Genomic DNA, 21,857 nt, shown 5'->3' with positions numbered 1-21,857 from the left:
AACCGACTAGATGGATATTTCTTTCTTTAAAGTTGTATAGAGGTTTAAACCAACAACAATGATAAAAAATTCCTTCTCTATATATAAAAATATATATATAAAATGAAACATACTTTACTGCAGTATATAAATATCAATTCATAATGTATATACAATCATGCTTCTCTCTACAAAGTACTACGTAGGACAGATTATTACTTTTCCATATGGGGTATGCATTATATTTGGACAGAGCAGTTGTGCACACCTGAGCCTCCAGCTCAGTTTGCAATCCCCAGTTGTGAAGCTACATAATCCTCAGAGCTGTGACGCACACAGTAAACAATGCAATTCAGGCTATGATGGCACCAAATACCTGCTCGCCTCCCCAAAAAGGAGCCAGACATCCTGCACTAGTCAGATCATCCAGTCAAAAGAACAAGTTTTGGAGTTTTAAAACATCACCCACTCCTGCCTCCAATGTATCTTCACTTCAAAACAAACTCACATGTTTTTAACATTTACTAATCAACTGAGAAATGGAGGGTACATGGATTGATGGTTTGGACTGATCACAAATCTACAAATGAGTGCATTATTTAAACTAAATCTATAAAACAACGTGGTTGTGCCAACACACCAAAGTGTAGGTTCCAAACATTTCTCAGTCCAGTTTAAAAGATTTTAGAAGTATTTTGGAATAAACCAATTTTTTTCATTTCCTACTTCGCTTGCTAGAGGATACCATGCAGTCTCTGATGTGCATATCAGTATTACATGAGGGAAACAATGAAATGAAAGTAGACCTAAAAGTGGTACAAAGATGGAGTCACATGTCACACAGCTAGATATGGTTAACTTCCAGGTTTGTTATGAAATGGTGATACCTATTCCATACAATACCATATGATTAAAACCACTGCCATTTTGGTTCTCTGCATCTTTACCTCAAAACTCACTTGCCCCAGTCCATCAAATGAGAAAGCCACAAATGGCCAGCTCTAATCTTATCTAAGTATTAAGCCCCAAAGAGCTAAATTCTTTATACCACTGTCCTTCCCTGGCATCTTTTTATTACCATGTAGCATATGAAGTTATTCAACATTGTGTGTATTACTTATCCTGTAAGCAAGTTTCTGGCCACATGTAGATTCACAAATACTGGGTGCATGCCTTTGCCTGTCCTCCTTTCTGGGATAAATGCCAAAAAGGATTAGCACTGTTCCCAGGAGTCCAGCTTACAGCAGGGAAGCACTACAGTTATATTGCAAGGGTAATGATAAGATTCGCAAAGGTGGCTGCAACTTCAGCCATCTGTCAGAAATGGGGAAAGATATTGCCAAGGCCCATTTTTCTCTTGTAGTAAAAGGCACTCCACTGTTATGGGGAACTCTGAACTTCCTTACAGATGCTGGAGTGATGAAGGGCTTATGCAAGATCTCCAGGGATTAGATTATTAATGATGCTTCTGATTTTACATGAACTAGGTCACTAGGGATTAGAAATGTTAGATCAGAATAGGAGAACCAAAACTAAACACACTTGTCGTTTTCTTTCCTCCTCTCTTCGTATTCAGCTACACAAGTTCTGGTTTGTGCAGGCTGGACAGTAGCTTCTTATCTTGCTCAAATGTTGGGGATAGAAACACTTTCCTATGAACAACACAGTCTTACTGCAATCTTGTTAATCCTTTCTTCAAGCCAGATATCATTCAAAGTTTGTGATATGGTTATTGACCTATTGGATCTGCAAGAGTTGACAAGTCAACAGCTCTTCAGAGACTTTCCATGTCAACCTCAGAATGACTAATTCACAATATTTTTCCACATCTCAGCCCCAGGAAAGAAACCAGTTTTCACTACCGACAGTTAATAATGCAAAAGTGGGTGGGTAAAAGTGAATCAAGCCTACGTTTCACAAAGATAATTTTCCCACGCTCTCCACACTTGGTGTACTGACATGTCTTAAAGTGTAAAAGGTGCGTTTATCTCTTTCAGGAAGCTTTCCAATTATGTTATCTGGGTATATGACAGATGTCAAGAATCTAGCATCAAACTTTTTAGACTGGTAAAAGACAGTTATGTGTAAGTTAATGAGATATATAATACCAAGGTTATTTTAGTATAAGCTCATTCATTGGCCCATGTTTTGTCAAGACACAGTCTTGCCATTTGATCCACAGAAGTACAAGGAGAAACTCAGTTCCTTTAATGGAAACTCCCAAATAGTATGTCTTGATAATACCTCAACCTCTATATTCTTTTCAGGTGATATATTTCATGTTTCTTTAATCTATTCAGCTGTTGTCTTTGGTGCATACTCTTTTCTTATTCACAATTATAAGATTAAGAACATCCAATTTTTTTTACCAAATTTTCCTCTTTGAAAACTCCCAAACCCAACAATTTTCTACAGAACTGAAAGAAATTCAAACCAAAAGTTGTATACAGAGGCCTTCAGAAGCAGGGGAACAGGAGGAAAACAAAAACCAAGAACACCCCACGAAAGGATAAAACAAAGAAGTCACAAAGTCAATCGAAGTATTCAACCCAGTCTAAGAGTGTTTAATCCACAGCTTCTGAAACAGCTAAATCTCCAAATAAATGATCACAAGATACTACTGAGTCTTTATTGCTTCTTCCAGTGTTTTAACATGATGTTATGACAAGAAATACCATCTGGCTTTTTAGTGCAGTTCAGTGCCAACGAGTCAAATTAGTTCTCTCACAGGTTAGATCTGGCTCCTGATTCAGCACCTGGACCTCAGAGCAGTATGCTGGTCCTCTTCTCACTTTTTTATAGAAGAAAACTGTTATTGTTGCAACTTCAGCATTAGGGAGAAAACTCTAGCTAGTGATGAAATTCATCTGTCCTGAAGCTTGAGGCATTAGTACATCAAAAAAAAAAGACAGAACCAGTTAGGCAGTAGGTAAGACCACAATTTGAATTCTGGAAACTGAGGTTCTCACTCTGACACCATTTCAGTGTGACTTTCCAACAACATTACAGCTGAATCTTTACTTTTCCTCCCTGGCTTTTCCATCCTTATTTCTGGATTGCATTCCCTCAAAGACACATAATTTACAGTTTCGTGCAACCTTGAAACCTCATTAATGAGTCTCATACAAAGCCCTCGAGTTGGTGTGTGTTCAACCTAAAACCAAGAACAAGAGAGAAGGATGGACTCTCCTGCACCACCTGGAGCACAACTATGCACACCATACAGAATGGGGATGGAACAGGGACAGCTGTTTGTAACTGCCTCTTAGCTACAACTAGAGACTAAGTGCTCCTGGTCAGCTTCAAGACATCACATGGATCTGCCAGTTTCTGCAAGGCTCGGGATACACAAAAGCACATTTGGCATGGCAGCTATGCCATGAGAGAAGCAAACATCAAGAACTCAAGTGCTTAATTGCAAGTGTGTAGCTGAGGATTTGTTTCCAGTTAGACATTTCTAACTTCTTCCAGGAAAGATGCAATTTTAGTTTCTTTCTCAATAACATTTTGACATAACCTGCAACTACCAGTGGTACACGTACCAGATTTCAGAAATTCCTAATCTGCCCCCAAGGTATTGGTATATGCACACTTGGCCTGGATGAGTTACTACTGTGACCTGCTTTACAAGCCACAAGTGTGAGGATTTGCCTTACCTCAAGTACAAAACCAGAATCCCAGGAACTAATCCGATCCCTCTATCAACAACATAGTTAAAGGAAGATTATCTCATCCACAAAGACTTGCTGTCCTTCAGTAAATCTGTTCTCTGCTGGGTGTTCCCGCAAAACTGCTGTTGATTGCTGAACAAGCTCTTCCCAGAGGTGCTGCTGCACTTGCTAACCAGCAAAAAGAACGAAGCACTCATGTTTTCAAGTCATGTGCAGAGTCCAGCAAAAAACAAAGATGAACTCAAGTGCTCATTTCCTTATTTGATCAGAAATATCTGGTGACTTGTGAAGTGCAGCAAACGAACTGTCTCTTCTTTACCATTTTCGATCGCATTTCATCCTGTATTTGCAAGATGCTAGACAGGACTTGAATTGTCAGCATTTCACAAGAGGGGAGGGAAAAATAAGTCTCACCCACACAGAACTTGTGTTTACACATATGAAAACCAGTTTTCCTGAGATTTCAGTCCAATCCACTAAATTAAGAAGGTCGGATAAGCACCTGAAATTTCTTACACTCATCTGATCGAGGTCTCCAAACCACTGCAATCCATCACTAACTTTGTCATCAATTTGATTCAAATAAAGTGACTAATTATTGTCTCTTGGTTTTTAGAGGCTTATCAAGGTTATTTCTTGATTGCAAACCAGGTATATCTCGTAGCCAGTAAACATTCCATAGTGCTGATTTACTGGCTTCTTGATACCTGCAAGTGAGGTACACACTTCTCTCTCAAACTTTTAGAGCCCAACTACCTACTACTGCACTCGTTTGTAAGCAAGAAAGAGATCAAGCTGTTAGTTCAGCTGGCTATGCTTAAATCTATTAAACCAAGCACAAGCATTGCAGCTCATCCACTCCAGCAATATGATTTTGGGCAAGTGAATTATCTTTGGCCAAATATATCCATTTTATCTTCTACCCATAGATATACCTGAAAGTTTGTTTCAGTTACTCTCTTAGAGACCATAAACCCCCATTTCACCAGAACTACTAAGTCACTTTCTAGTGACAGAATTCACTGTTCCTCCCAGGTCCTTCTTTTGCTCATCCCATATAATAGTAAGGCTTCATATTACAGAAAGAAAAAGAAAAAAAGAAAAAGAACCCCCCACACACATTCCAAGTAACTCTTCACTACCAAAAACTCATAAGGTCTCATTTTACCAGAGAAATGTATACTTGTGAGGAAACAACAAAATTAACCTCAACAGGTAGTCTAGATCTATATTCCCACATTCAGCACACAAACACTTGCAATCAACAGGCCTTCTTAAGGAAAGATCATTTTCCAACTGCAGTGCAATCAATCATTTGAGACATTTGTTTTGTTTCATCAGATGCTTATCTGTCCCAGCTGACAAGAACGTACTGTTTATTACTTTCTCCAGTCCCATATCCAGCATATATCCCAGGGTAGGGGAAAGAGACAGTGTAAAACTATACTCTCCCATCCATGTACAAGTCTTACTACATAGTTTCCTGATTTTCCTGATACATTAAGAACATATTCTATGATATTTCTGCAAGTGCACTGCTAAGTGTCTGACAGAAATAAATGGAGGCTATTATTTGGACACAGCTGTCCATTATTTTTACATGCTAATGCATTCTGCTAAATATTCCTACAGGACTGCCAGTGAAAACACTAATGAAATAACCAGAGTGGGCATCGTTATCGCTCATGTCTCACAGTGATGCTATGTGAATATGCAGGACAGCAGATGCTGCCCTCTTATAAACTGTTCTGGCCCCTCCTCTTTGCTTTCCCTGAGCCTTTACAGGAGGGTTCCTGTACAGCTGATAAAAACAGCTTTAAATTATCTGCCTCAGCATATGCAGGCACATAACAGTACATTTTGAGCCTGTGTCTTTGGCAATGCATCCTAAAATTTAGCAACAGCTAAAGCTTCAACTCATAAATCATAAGATCACAAATGACTGCATAGATCTTTTCACCTTTTACTCCAATATCTTACTTCATCTGCACATAAACCACTCCAAAGAATATGTCTCACCCACTTCTCTTAACAAAACAGATAATGGCCAACTACCAAGACTATTTAAAGTATTTTTGTTGCCTACCCTAATATTTTCTTCTCTTAGTTTTGGGACTGTCAGTACCTCAATAGCCCAGAAACTTTATCATTTGACGAGAAACACATAGTAATCATAAACAAAGAATAATAAGTCTATAAAGCAACTAAATACTGCAGGCTGAATTGAGTGATCTTTCTAAAACATATTTTGCATATAGCAAAAAGACACTATGCATAAATAATGTTCACTTTTTCAGCATGTATTTTACCAGAAGGAAGAATTTCCTAATATAACAGAACACCACACATTTTTTCCCAAGGAAGACCAGTGTATGCACTATTTTTGAGTCCTGTAAAGAATACCAGAGGAGATAAATTTATCAAAGAGAAAAATCTTTATCCAGCAGAGAACTGACCAGACAGTGTAGCAAGTTAAGTTCACTTGATCATCTTAAAGATTCTCAAATTATGGGTTCATGGCTGGGCCTTGGACACAGTGTGTACGTGACCCCTCCAATTAACATCCCAAAGTACTATACTGCAGCCAATATTCACTACAATCATAAACAACCGTGAAAAAAAATACAGGAAAAATCTTGACCAGTTTGTAGCCCACAACTACATATGGTGGGAATTGATGGAGCATTTGCAATACAAATAGCGCCCCAAATCAGTTCTCCACACAGAGAAAGTTTCCAGTGATAAGGGACACACATAAGGCACATTCTTTTAAAAACCTGACTCCCATTAAGCAGCTCGTTGTTCATAAAGGGAATGGTGTTTACACAGGAAAAAGTCCAGTTTCCACAAACCCGAGTTCCAACAGATGTTTCCTTCTATCTAAGCAAAACAAGTTTGTGACCTGTTTCTGCCCAATCAGAGAGCTTCAAAATTAATTTTACAGGGAAAAAACCCCTGTACTTGACAGAATGAACTTGGAAAACAATCTCAGAAAAACTTATATTTCTAAATTGCAGCTGCTACTAAAGTGAATTAACTTGAAAAAAAAAAATCAGTCTTCTTTAAAGAGAATGTTTTATGATCTGGGTTTGAAGGAACACAACTTGATAATTATAATTTTGATTTGCTCTGGAAAGAGAAAGTAGGCCAGGTTGTTACTCACACAGGTCTGTGTTGCAATTGCTTTCCTTGAATCAATTTAACATCTCTTCTCCAGACCTCTCCCAACAACCCTCCAAAACTCCTGGCTGCTCTTGGCTTCCTCAAATCTCTTAATACCTCTCTTCCTCTGCACATAGCAGTTAAATAATAGCAGTGGCTGAGGAGAGTATAAAAGATATATCTCTTAAATTTATTTTTAATAAGTACTGCTAATACACACTAATCATACACCAAACATAAGGACTTTGTAGAAGTGCAGAAAATAAAGAATTTCAGGTTTTAACAAAGTCCTGTGTGCTGTCACACACCTGACTGCTTCACTTACCATCACAAGAAAGTTTCGGGACTTTCAGGATGCACCTGATGGTATTATACTATCACAATGCAAAGCTGGACCTGGTGACATTCTGTTGCACAACTGAATGCAGTAAAGGCATCATCTTCCATGCAATTGGTGCATTTTCTGTACCTTGCTCCAGAGGATGAACTGAGATGGACCATGTGTTACTGAGACTTTTATCCATTTTTTTAAAGCTTTTATAAAATACAGCAGCAAAGGCCCAACAAATTAGGCTACCAGCTAGATCCAAGTGTGAAAGCCAAAGCTAAAATATTCTTAATCATGAGTAAGTGCAGTCAGGGCATGCAGCCTTCTGTGCCCATCTTTGCCTCTGCAAGTCCCTTTTTCACCAGATTTCACTCAAGTTATTTCCTGTCCTAGCTATTTTGTGAGCATTATAAAAAGTTCCCACCTCCACAATGTTTTATGTGCAGCACACTCAGCACTGAGGTTCCCTACCCCAGCTGAGGCCTCTGCATGTCCTGAGATGACTATAACAAGACAGAGCTGTAATCCAGCAGCAATGCAATGTCCCATTGTTACAACCAACACAAGTATTAGCAGTGTGAAGGAGACCCCACTGAGACATATTTCAAATCTGTCTATCAAGCAATTATAGCAGAAGGTAGAGGTGGTTTTCTCCCTCCCCCAGCAATCCTATTTATGCTTTAAATAGATCTTAAGTATAATCTCAAACTGTCAGCATTTTTTGTAAAGAAATACCAGCTCAGACCTAATTAGATTTGTCAGACAATCACAGCTAAACGGTTCTGCGAGCTCCAACAGCTGAACAGCTAGAGAAAAAAAACCCTTCCACGTTGGAATGTGTATGAATATGAAAGTTCAAGAGGAAAAACTTCCTCTGAAAGTGGTAATAAGATATAATTTGTTCTACAGTTCAAACCCTGTCCCTTAGCAACATAATGATGTGGTGTGGCATAGCTAAGGTTGTGTGAGCTGCTCCATACGGATGATTATCTGCAGTTAACTGTTCAAACATTGTCACTTCAGGTTGCTCTTAATTCACCACCGTTGCTAGAGGTTTGCCAGTGCAAACTTGCTTTTGTTTTGAACTTTTTAACCAGAAATAAGAAAACAGGGGGAAAAAATCCCAGAGAATTCCGACAGAAACACGTAACACTAGTATTTGAAAACAAAACAAGTATATATTACATTGCATACAAACAAAAAAATAATAATTAATGCAATACGTATTTTAGCTGAAGTGCAGAAATACATCTCATTCCTCTAGACTTTTGACTTTTTTCCTCCCTAATATATGTATGTACACATGAAACCCGCTCTGTCCTTGCTGTGTCTGTCATCAGCTTCTTGTTCTGCATACGCTGCTGTGGGCTGGAACAGTGCATTTTAAAGACAATCTAGGATATAATGGCCTAAAACCCACACAAACCTCATCTTCTGAATGGCAAGACAGAATACACTACAATGATGTAAAGGTTAAAGGTTACAGAAGTATAATAGGCCAAATCTTACAACACATTCAAAGCCTTCAAATTTTGGTTTCTTTAACGAAGATTGAGATTATTGCATATGTGTCCAGGTCCAGAAGAAAAGTCATTATGCAGGTTGCATGTTGAAAATTGAAGTAACATTCATTTCACTGACTTTAAAATAACAGTCACCCAGGTTTTTAACATTTATATTTAGAAGAATATAAACTTGAGCACTCAGCAACATTATTTTCTGTATTTGCACAGTTGGTAACCAGCACACCTGTGACTGAGGAATACAAGCAAACTTTGCATTGAATTCCGAAAGAAGTTTGGACCTCAGGCAAAAGTGATGCGAGATATTGTAATGAGTCTATCACTGTCAGCATCAATACTCAGGAGTTACACAGCCTCCTACCTATTGGCTTATCCACACCAAGAAATCCAGCCTGTTTCAAATACTCTATGTGCTGGGAACTGACCTTCTTTCCCACTTGTCTACAAAAGGATTGATCTCCTTGTTGGTGATCCAGATTTGAAAATAAATTTTTAAAGTTATTAACACAGACATTCTTACGGGAACACCTTTGACTGCTTTTGTCCAAAAAACTCAATTTAAAATGAAAAAAAAAAAAAAGAGCCATACGGGGATAATTTTGAAAGCACAACGATTTTCTTCCCATTGTATGTCCTTATTCTCCTCCTTATTCTCCACCTACTCACAACTATTACAACAGACAAAATGAGGCAAATAATTCTTTCAGCAATTACTACTACAACAGGAGGTCACCAGAGCTGGTTCAAGCCTCTCCAAGACATTGGCTGGTTTAAACCTCTCCAAAATGGTGACTCACCCTCACCATTTGTTACTTTTTTGGGTACAGTTTCTAGAAAGTGACAGGAAGGGAAATCTGGATTAATCTCAGAGGAACCTTGCCAAAGAAGGGTGATGATCTGTTTGTGACAATCTGTTCATGATTAATACACACAGTACCCAGCCCAGGCAATAGGAGAAACTTCATTTCCCCACCCTTTGCCTGAAATACTCTCAAGGACATCAGTGCTGTTCGGGGCACTTGTGCTCAGTCTGCATCTAGACTTCCCTAGGATCTGACAAAACAGGCGCCGGAAAAGTCTGGTCTTCTCCCAGATTTTATAGCATTTCCAAGTCTACTCCCTGGGCAACTCCCACCTGGGCTATTCCTGCATGCTTTCCAAAAGTCAATGTCTGAAGCTGCCTGGCTACTGTCTTCCCTTCCAGCTGTTGTGAGCAAACACATCTGGAATACAGGCACTATATTGAGTAACACTTTCAAGTTTCAGAGCACAAGGCTTGGACAACTCTCTCCACCAAGCCCCAGGTTTCCACGATCATGGGAAGGGAGAAAAATGGGCAACCTGCAGTTTTGCGGCTGAGCTCTAAGCCCAGCAGTAACTCCCGAACAGAGCCAGCTCCGTGCCGAGCAGCCCCACGCCATGGGATGCACCGGGTGTCTGCACTTCCGCCACCTTGTTCTTGTTCCCCATGCCATCAACCTGGTGCAAGGCAGACAGGGTTTCCGGAGCTCTCAAAAGGAGTCAGTCGTATAGTGCCCACCCCGCCTACCTCCACAAGCCAAACCCATGCCCCCAAGTGCATCGTGCACCTGGGTCCAAATGCAACACAGAAAATCCACCCTCCTTGCCTCAAACCAACCTTAGCAAAAACAACCTTACAAACACCGATGCCTAACAGAAAGTTAATGTCTCCAATCCATAACCACAATTTTCCTGGTACGCTGCTTTAAAAAGAAAGAATTTGTTATTTTAAAACTCGGTCCTCTTAGTCCTTTCTCCACACTAAATAAACAAGTCCTGTGGTGCTAACTGTTTCTCAAGCCGGAAATAGACTCCTCTCCCCCCCAAACTGCTGTGCTCATGAGACCCTCAGGAGCCTTCCTCCAAGCTATCTATTTATTGCACATTCTCTGGAAAATTTCAGCCCACATATAGCTGCTTTCTTCTTCCCAGTCAGCCACAGAAATAAGGATATTTCACTGTTGGTGACAGAAAAATCACTTTTTTACTTCTCTCACCAAATTCTAAGAAATGTATATACTAAATGTTTGACTCATTCGGTAATTATCATCTCTTTCCCCCTCTTATACTGAATAACATAACCCTCATGATCTACAGTAACAAAATACTCACCAGAATACACTCTAGGATAGCCCATGTTTAACATCTATAGTGCCATGACCTAGAGGCTCAGATTCAAGGACACTGACCCTTAATGTTGAGTTACTGGTGGTGAAACACCTTTTTGATTGATTGTAATTACATCTGGTAATGGTCATCTAATAACTTTCAGGGAAATGCCTGAAAGAGGTTATGAAGTATGTACAGAAAGTTATCCCAGTGTTTTGATGAATCTTAGCAAAGGTATGAAGTGAACGTACTAGCAGAGTTTTGTGTTTGTTATGGCTGGTACCAGGCCAAGTGTTTCACAGCATACATACAAAGATATCTTTGAAGTTAAACAGAATCAGAAGAATGACTAAGACGTGAGAGAAGTTATTTTACATGATTTCTGCAGATTATAACCTGCTTGCTCCTGTGTCTTCAAGTAAAACTCAAAATTTTTAATGAGCCAAAGTTTAATAATTACTTTGTGGAGTTTGCCATGTTAAGAAAACCAAGATCTACCTTGCATGACACAATTAAAAAAACCCAAAAACCAAAAAAAACCCCAAACCATAACCAAACCAAAACAAAAAAACCCCAAAAAAACCCAAAAAAACCCCCAAACAGTGCATGCCTCTAGGATCAAGAAAAAAAAAATGAATATCACAGTCCAGATGCAGAGATCCACAGTTATTTCTTAGCCATTTGACCATCTACTTTAAAAAGTATTTTTGCAAATAAATTAAATAGGTTCTGTTAAAAGCTTTTATGCTTTAGATGTAAATTGTTTGCAAAAATCACACATGCTATTTACAATCATAAATAAATACTCTAAACAATCTAACTTACTTTTAGGCATGCAATCTCATTCCTTTAAAAGTACATTAAAGTACATCAAAGGCACCTTAACATAAATCACAAGGTATACATGCAGTGTTTCACAAATATACAGATGTGACCTTTCGGAAGTAGGTGAGCAGATGTATTGCTTATTTTTATATGCTTTTTCGTAAGAAATGTGGAAATCATGGGTGACAGCATTTAGACTTGCATCAGTAGGACATTGACTGTAACAAGACCTAAAACTACTCTCAGGAGAGGTATTTTAACACGGCGTACTACAGACACTATCTGACAGGCATTCCCAGCCACAAAGGAGACCTTTTTACCTTACCTAGCTGGCCAAATCTCAATGGCATTTGGAATGTGAAGACAATCTAGGAGTCATATCTTTCCCACCTCCTGATCAAACACCAGTAAACCACAACAGAAACTGTTATTTTCCTGATGGTGAGGGCACAGTAAGTCTCATGTATGGGACTGGTGCTTTTCTCAAGCTGCTTCATCCAAACCACGAAGATGCAAACCTAAAGGACTCAGTGCTGGAGGCAGCCCTGGCTCAACCTGCATCCCAGCAAGAGCTCGGGCTGCACTCCAGGGAGCCTCTGAAAGAATGGCTTCAGGGCTGATACCAGCTGCGAATTATTTCAAAAAATACTGTGGATACTTGCCCAGTCGGAAACTGATCAACCCAAGAAACTCACGTTGTGTTCAGTGATGGCAAGAAAAATAAAAGTGTTTTCATTTAAAATAGTCTTGACAAAGTTTTGTGAAAACAGCACCTGTGGCTTCCTGCCCAGCAACAGGGAAATGCAGTGGCAGGGCTGGAGATGGGATAGAGGCAGAAATTCAGATTATTTTTGTTACAGATTATTCTAATTTCTCTCTAAAACAGAGCAATGAAAGTATCTCCCCAAACCATTGCCAGACAGTTGCACATTTTGATTATTTTCCACTGGAAGTCAGTACCGTATCTAAATGAAAAAAAGAAACAAAACCATATATTTGGGGATTTTCCTTCACATTATGCTTAGTATTTTGTGCTGATACTGTACCAGCACCTACCCAGAAACATTAGCAATTGCCATTTAATTTTCAGTGTATTTTAAAATAAATACACTATGTCTACAACAGTAGAAACTGTAATTGAATTAATTTGGGTACTGAGAGTGTGTACAGATGTCCTTTAAAGCAATTAAAGCTTTCTTTCCATTATTCACTAGCAAGTTTACCTTCTATCAAGTAATTCAAATCAGAAATTAAAAGCCATACCGCTTCTACACACAATACCTCTTATATCTATCTGTTATAATACTGTACAGCGGTAGTATATTTCAGCACACAATTAGCAAGATGATGAATTCTAAAAAGAAAACAATAAACAGAATTCTTACAAAATGACAGCAATTTTTAAGAAATCTTCCTGCAAGTTATGCCTAAACTGATATTAGACTTACTTACTAGAAAGGCAAGAGAAAATGTCTGAGAAAAAGGTATTTTGTATTAAGAAGATTAAATCGATTTAGCGATGCCACATAACTGTACCATATTATGTTATGAGGAGTATTTTTTCCTTCAAATCAAATTACAGTAATTGAACTTAGCTCTATTAATTTAATAATGAAATATGACACAATTAATGGGATCTTTAATGTAACAAAAAAGCAAATAAATAAGCAAAAAGCCACTTATGATGGTTCCTCAGTGGTTGTATCCAGGCATTAGCATAACACTGACTTGAAAGGAAGATGGTAACAGATGAGAGAGCCCTTTGCCTTTGACACCAGCAATAACTAAAGAAAATAATTAACAGCCTGCAAAACATTATTTCTCCTCATAGCTTTGTTCACAATCAGCAGCAGCAACAACTGCACTGCAAGAAAACTTGGCATCGTAGAGATGTCAGTGCTGAGGACGAGGCAGTGCTTCAGCAAGACAGAAGGCAGAGCTGAGGTGGCCAAACCCATGGGCCACCCATGAATGCTACCAAACCTGGCCACCGAAACTCAACCACAGGTGCAAGGCAGCTAGGACCCCACCAGCGAGCTCCTCACCAGCTGCTGTGCCACAGCCTGTGCAGGTCCTCTCAGCTGCCCCTCTGGGGAGCTTCATACATCCAAACAGCAGCTGTTTATTTCCCACACGTTGGTTTCTGCTTGGGTCCCCCCAAGGCACACATCCCAGGCACACCAAAATGTATATTCCCAGGGTACATTCCCTTTGTCTTCTCGCTCTTTTAGCTTGGAGGCCATGGCCCTCCTTGACTCCCTCACAACTTCTCCAAAACCCTAAACAAAGTCTGGTGGCCAACTCTTTCCCAGGAATACTCTTCAGAAAGGCAGGGAAAGGGTGCAGGGAAGGAGACAGAGGGGGAAACACGTTCAGGACAGCATCGTGGTGATCCAGTCAGGTGAGAGGAGGAGGTCAGCTCCCCATAGCTGCTAGAGAGTCTGTGGAGAGACTAACACTTCTACCATGGCACCTCACTGCTGAAGACATCTACCAGCACATGGTGGGCAAAGCAGGGTCCTGCTGTCCCTCCTGGACTCATGAGGTCCCTTCAGTGCTGGCAGCTGCTCCTGTGCTTCCAGTTGCCATGACATGTGCTAGGAGGTCCTGACTGTGGCAGAAGCCAGGAGCTGCCCGAGTGCCCAGATCACCCAACCTGGTGGTGATGAGCCTGGACTTGCAGTGGTCAGCACTCCAATGGAAGAGGCAATCATTCAGCCTCCAGCAACATCATGTGCAGAAGCAGAGGCAGTATGTGCTTTGGAGGACAATAACAGGTTAAAAATAACTCCATTGCACAAATGATTTAACCACACGGCAGGCAGAAGACATTCCCTGCAGTGCTAACCTTGCCTACTCACACAACTTGTTTAGTGCACTTTCTTCTAGCAACCAAAATCCAGTATTACCAGCTTGCTTGAGGTCTGAAGTCTTCTAGAGAGCCAAGCTGCAACCTACTGCTTCCTCTTTCAGGATGCATCACCACCACAGGGTGAACATTTTCAGGAAGTTTTGAAGGACCTATTTCTGGGGATTTTTTTTTCTTTTTTTATAGTACTAACTGAAACAAGGGGGATGGCCCTCACTCCTCCTCTTATAAAAACACACACACTCCTCTTGGTCAGGACTCACCTAGGAGATCTATGTAAAAAATGACTCACCACTATGCAAGGGGTCCTGTCAAGGTAGCAAATGCTGCCAAAACACATCTCCCCTTTCCATGAGGAAGGCAAACCTTCTTCTTGCCCACAATGTGGAAGATTTTACTTTTGGATACAATCTGCACCTCTTACTCTGTAATAATCTTTGACATGTGACACAACACCTGAGTGAATTACTGTCTACAACAGTTGTCACTGACGAATTTGCCCTATTTGACTACAGGATTTGGGACTGGGCCTCAATGATATGGAAACTTCTGTACTCTGAGCTGTCATCAGACTTGCTGGGAACAAGCCAAGAAAACATTTTCCACAATAATACAGGGTTGAACTCAAAAAGTTTGATTTAAGCATAGATATCCATTTCATGACCCTGTGAAAAACATTTGGCAGAAAAAAAGTCCTAAAAGCAAAATATCCAGATAATTAAAATAAAGAACAAAGAATGAACTAGTTTTGACTTAGGCTTTTTAAAGCAGCAAGAATCATTTCATAAACCTCAAACCAACAAATTCTAAAATTATAATCTAGATGGCAGTTCCTTGTAAAGTCTCAATGTTTTCAAGCCATCATCAAGATACTAAATGATAATGTGGGTGCAGCACATAGAATATGGAAGAAACAGCCAGGAGGGAAAAAAAAAAAAAAAAAGTATCCATCTAACTTAAGAGCTAGTAGTGATGAATCCGGACAGTGTTGTTTAAACTTTCACATAAAGTTTGAAATAAAACAGCTTTGATTTCTTTTCATATTTTTCTGTGACTACTACTGGAAATATTTTTTTTCAAAACTTTTTTACTCTACTTAGAATTTTCAATCTTGTTTCCTCCCTGTGAAAACCTAAAATGAATGAGGAATTACCACACATATCCATGTCTTTTTTTAAAAGCTTTTGCTGCATTTTAGGCAAAAAAGTGTCTCTCAAGTTGTATCATTGGTTTACTCTCCATTTATTACATTTTTCCCCATTATAATTGAGGACTAGCAGGTCTAACCTGAAATATGATTGATTTAGCCTGTATAAACAAACTCACTGATCACCCCAAACACATCTCATAGAGGAGAGATGCAAAGACTGAAACTCATGGACTAAAAAGAAATTGCATAGAAGCCCCGGGTAAATAAATGGTATTAAACAGTGAGATGAGCTGTTCTTATCAGCATCTTTGTGAACACTAAACAAACACTTCTGAGCAAGAAATGAGTGGTTGCAGGATTACTTAAACAGGGAAGGTAGGAAAGTTGCTCTCAAAACTTTGTCCTTCATTCACAAACTTTGAAGAACATGCTAGACACTCACCAGCCAGGATGCCTGTGAATGCCCAGTCCTTGAAAAGGTCCAGACCTGGTGAGATCCAAAAGACCATACTCTGCTGTCTTTGTTCTTCAGTTCATTTTGGTCTCCCCAACTTTTCTCACATTTCATGTGCAGAACCCAACTACTCTGCATGGCACCTGCAGGACAAGATACAACCAGCCCAATGAAAAAAAATACCTGGATGAAAAGGACACTTCAAGCCAGCCAGAAGATGTCATTGAGCAGAAAAAAGAAAGCCAAGTCAAATACAACTATATTTTCTCTCTCTCTCTTTTTTTTTTCATTACATACCTAAAAACCTTAAACAGATGTTGAAAAGATAAATGTGGTTCCACCTACTGTATTTAAATGTGTTGCCAGTACCCTTGACTTGGTGGGATTACAAAGAGATGAGATTAAGATCACACCAAAGTACCTGGGCTGAGCATGGGCTCCATGGCAGGCATTTATGCTCACGCCCTCCTTTTCCATGGACTGCACTGCTGATCCTTTATTTTGCTTACAAATGTACTAAGTGCCTGGCAGAATGAAGAAAGAAACACATCAACCACATCAGGTTTGTTACATATAACCCCTCCTGAATCTACTCTGTGTATGTGTATGCATTTCGATGTAAATACAGACAGATTTCAGCTGGTTTAGCTTTCCCTTTTTCCCTCTCCCAATGGATGGTATGTAAGCTTGAGACATTAAGAATTAAAGAAAAAAACCTCATTCCGTCTTAGCACTGTGAAGCTGATTTAAAGGTGCAGATAACACGTCATGGCTAGTGCCTTGTGCATATTCAGGATACTTCTATAATACTTCTCTGTTCGCTGCTGCCAACTGAGAGTGAACAAGACGAGCTCACATTTGGGTTTCTCCACTGCCATTACACATAGCTGTGGCCAGAGCTAAGCTTCCAGAGAAGCTCCCAGCAGATTTAAAACCAATATTCAATACGCTCATCTAAGAGAAAAAACCAGAAAAATGTCCCGAGTGCTGGACAATATATGGCTGAAATGGGAAGATGTATTTAAAATGGATTAATTATAGCACCACAATTCCTTTTTGTACCTTGAATTAAGCTGTGCCACAGGCAACAAAGGAATCGTGCAATCTGCTACAGCGCTGGGTACCAAAGATTGCAGTGATCAGCAAATACAGGAACAAACCGTTACTAAAGGAAATGTTCCCTTTTTCAAAGGGGAAAAAAAGAAACTAGAGGAGAGAAAAACCCTATAACATAATAGCTGGCAGTATCTCTTTACATAATAAAACATATCTGTCCTCATCTCTTTTTACAAAACCTGATTTTCAGGAAAAAAAATAAAGCATGCACTTCAGGAGTATTCTATGATTTTGCCTGGTCTATTCATTTGGCAGTAACTGGACACACTTCTGTTTAAATCATTGTGTTTCTTCCCTTTCACTGTGACACAGTTCCTCACAACATACATAATATATAAAGAAAAGCTGACTACCGGTTCAGAAATTTGAATACTGCGAATCTTTTGGTCCCTTATATCTGGCTACAGTTTTTACTTCAGGAGACAAAAGCCGAAATGAACAAACAAACCCTGAATCAAACACAAAGTTTTTACCAATGCTTACCTAAAACTTAAAAACCTACAAGTCTGCCAGGCAGTGCAAAAGCATGTGCTGCTCCTCCACTCTGTGCAGCTGCTGGCACCTTTGGGAACCCCATCGCTGGAGCAGAGGGCACATATCACCACCATAATAAGAAAATAAAAGGTCCAGTCCAGGGCCTGGGAGTTGAGCCCATCTTAACCTTATCCTGAAGCATGAGATGCTGGAAGACCAGCTCCAGTCAGGGAGGGACTCACACAATCCTAGCTAACCCCTCCTTCCACTCTATGTCCTTCTTCCCAGGACAGCTGCGCAGGCACATCTCTCCTGCATAGACCTGAGTCTATTGGCAATCCCTGCACACTCCCAACCACAACCCCTTCAACTGCCCTGTCCGAGAATATGGCAGAAAAGGGAAGATCCCAAAATTGCTTCCCCCTCCAGACTCCAAGAACTGTAGCTACCATAATATAACCTGTTCTCCAGCAGAGGATAGCAACATATTTGTAAAGGCTTCCAAGATCAGGCAATCAGTTCTGTGTTTAGTTCCACAGAATTTCTTACCTTCTTCCCTTTGAGTACATGCAGATTGTATTTTACTCAAGCTACCTCTCTGTTGGCAGTATCTACTGCATCTTCCATTCAACCACACCATAACAGGCAAAGCAATATGCTGCCAAAAGAGCATTTCTCACTCAATACTCTACACTATGGGTTTTAATCCATGTTTGCCCTTGTGTTCTTCTTGGACAAGAGCCACATGTGCATGTGATATGATTGTAAGGGAAAAAAAAAATCAAAGGAATCCCCTTTTCCACTTGCAGCTGGATGCTGATTGACTGTGTTCAGACTCATTCATAGCAAACACAAATTCTGTTCACATGAAGCATGATTCTTTGTATTTGGTACCAAAGAACCTTTCCAGGTGACCTGTGAAGCTGCCCACAGTACCAGCTCCCAGATCACATGATTTCGTAGTCTTAATCTTATCACTGACCTTCTCCCACACACAAATTATGACACATGGGACTGTCCCAGTCAACCTGACCTTCAACTGGAGGTCTCATTCCAGAAGGAACCAGAAAAAGTACAAATCGCACACTTTTGAAACATAATAGGCAAAGACATTTTTTTCTGGCCTGGCACACAGTGAACCCAGAATTAGTGAGAACAAGTGAATGCTAAGGGCATGGCTATTCCTAGGGTCTGAGAGCAGATGTATTCAAACAAGGGTAGTCCTACAAAAGCGTGCCATGCCAATCTAGGTGCTGATCTCAGACAAGCCTTTAGGAAGGCTGGGAGCTCTGGCTACTTGTGTCTATTTGCAAAAGCGATGCAGAAGTCAGCAAGTGAAGCATTTTTTATTTGTCCCTGCAACTCATACTGTCCAACACAGAGCTGCTGAGCCGAGGTATAGTGTAATGCTCACCAGAGGTTGGGATGTTGGGGTTTGGATCCTGCTTTTGACTCTGGGTAACATCCTTGCAGGAACGAAACAAGTTATCTCACTGTAGCCCATGCCAACCCAGGCCCCCTCTCCACTGCAAGGTTTGAGAACATTGTGGGATTATACAACGTGATCCAGCTTCAAAGGCATGTGCCTCTGGAGTTTATCCATCTTTGCCACCCACACACTGCTCCCCATCAAAGGGCTCAGCACTTAACTACACAGAATTGCAAACTGAAAATTGGGTAACAGTTGGCAAGACTCGCTGTGTTAAGCAATGTTGTATCCAGTACTGCTTGGGTTATACCATTCACCTGGACTGATGGATTTCCTTCATGAAGAGATCCCCATTAGCAGAGCTTCCAAATGTTCATGATGCTTTTTCACCAACCAGAACTAAAAGTGGCAAACAGGGTCCCCTGTTGTACTTCTAGGACCTCCCAGTGCATCAGTGAGCTATGTTCAGACAGGGATACCTGTGCTATCACACCTGTACCCAGAGAAGCAGTCCTGGACATTAAACATGGTTTATGGACTGCATCCAAGAGGTCCCATAATGACTGAATCCTTTAGATAAAACAGAAAATAGCCCTAGGAACTGATCCTAACTCTACTGTTGCCTCACCATTTCTTTCTCTTGTGTCACTAAAAGTGGAACAATATTCTCTAGAGCTCTTCAAAGAGTGGCTCTGCACATACCAAACTGTAGATGGAAACCCACCACAGACCCACAGCTTATGCCATTTTATGTATGTGCCGGCACTTAAACTATGGTCGTCACCTATCAGCCAAGTATCTAATAAGTTTGGGGTATCCTCATGGATTAAAACAACTGACTTGACTGAAGGTCTGCTAATTAATAATACTGAATCATCAGCTAAAGATATGGACTGTTATCTGAACCACAAGAAACTTACAAAGGATCTACTTAGTGTATTGCTCCAGTGCAACATGAAACATTTTTATTCAGCATGTTCTAGTTGGTTCCTTCTATTTCCATTTACCTTTTGTGTGTGTGGCTGGGAGAAAGCTAAGCTGAAATAAAACATTCCACTTTTCTTTCCAAATAAGGTGGGTTTTTTTCCTCCAGGACTTTATCAGTTTCTCCTGTGAAAGGTTTTATTAGGGAAGTGAAGTTGGTTTCTTCTCAAGAATAAGAGAGGAGTTTTTAATTTTCTTTTCTGTCTTTGAAAATGCAGTCGTAACATACACCATTGTGCTTATCCCACCGCACACTTTTAACAGCAATACTTGCGACAGTGCATCTGAGAGGACCCACTCCCAAGAAAGCCTCCCAAATCTGCCTGAAGAGCAGCTCTGCTCTTGAACACCGCAGTGCTTCTCCAACCCAAGCCTCCTGTCCGCAGCAGGTTTGGGGGATGCCAACAAGGGAGAAAGAGGGCTCCTGGAGACAGATAAAATCCTGATGGTTCTGCAGCGATACTGGAGACCAGACACTAGCGGGCATGGCCAAGAGCACATCAGAGCATGCTCCATACTTCAGCCTTTCAGTCCTGCAGCTGTCACAGAGCACACAGTCCCCAAGTGCCCCAGCATGGGCAGGGAGCAGAACATCCACCACCACAGAATAGCTTCAGGTCTGACAATGTGACTACCCCACTACTCCCTTCTCCTCAGGATCTCTGCACCTCACTGTCTCAGACACTTCTGACTCTTCCCAGAAGGCAGCATGCCACCCATACCAGTTCACTCAATCTCAAGTTTAGATGGCATATTTTGAAGGCTGCCATATATAAAATGGCAGATTACAGATATAATGTCACTTCTAGAAATATTTAAAATTGTTTTCCAAGACTTATTCCTATAGAGAAACTAATGCTCTATTTTTTAACGAGAAGTTAAAAACTACTCATTGAAATCTGAGGTTAGGTGGCACATACAGGTCAGGTGGTGCTATGTGACCAAGGATCTTTGGCTCTTAAAACACACTGAAAATATAACCATTGCTGTCTAGATGCACAAGCCTGGATAATTTTAAGCAGCACACCAAGTATCCTGGAGGTTTCCTCATGTAATTTATCAGTGTTCATCTATCAAATTTCATCTTCAAGGGCTGGCTGGGTAGAGGCTTTCACACTCCCCCTGAGCCCGAACAGGGGAAAAAAAAAATCTCCCAGAAAGTCAAAGTCCTTAGCAAGGTGAGCTGAAACACAAACTAGCTTTCAGAGCACCCTGACACTTGTCTGGGACGTGTCACATCCATTAGCACGGGTGCATGGGCAGGGGGGGAGATTTAATTACACATTTCCAAGCAAATGTGACCTAAAAAGATTTAATTAAAGTTATATTTTCTGAAGAGTCATGGCAAAATGTATATAAATCCCAGACCTTTGCTCAGTCATAAACTGCTTATTAAGATGCGATTTTACATGTCAGAAGCACGTAATTGTATTGCCTAACCCCATCTGGTGTGACAAGGATAAAGCAATCTGATAGCTAGACCTGAACCACAAAAACATCCTTTAGGCCCACTTCTCCTACTAGAAGATGCTCATTGAGTGAAGTCAAACTAGATGCAGTGGCAAATTTTTTCTAACATGAATATGGGATAGGAAAAAAAATCCAATGTTTGGACACAATAGCTGCAATCCCAGATGCATGCACTACTCTGACACTGAGTAACAAAAAAGATCACTGCTCATAAATTCGCCTTTACTGCATTTTTGCTACACAATGAAGCATTTGTACGTTAGGTGGTGAAGTTTTTTATTATTATCAGAAAA

General features: G+C 40.3%; 1 pseudogene; it reads right to left on the bottom strand.

The window, feature by feature from the left end:
* Nucleotides 1-9,177, bottom strand: part of LOC135984979 (probable acyl-CoA dehydrogenase 6) — a 73,256-nt pseudogene extending 64,079 nt beyond the window's left edge.
* Nucleotides 9,178-21,857: the final 12,680 nt, after the last annotated feature.

The sequence above is a fragment of the Caloenas nicobarica genome, chromosome 2 (genome assembly GCF_036013445.1).
Source record: "Caloenas nicobarica isolate bCalNic1 chromosome 2, bCalNic1.hap1, whole genome shotgun sequence".
NCBI lineage: Eukaryota > Metazoa > Chordata > Aves > Columbiformes > Columbidae > Caloenas > Caloenas nicobarica.
Note: the sequence above shows the minus strand (reverse complement) of the source record. Positions and strands in the feature narration are given on the sequence as shown.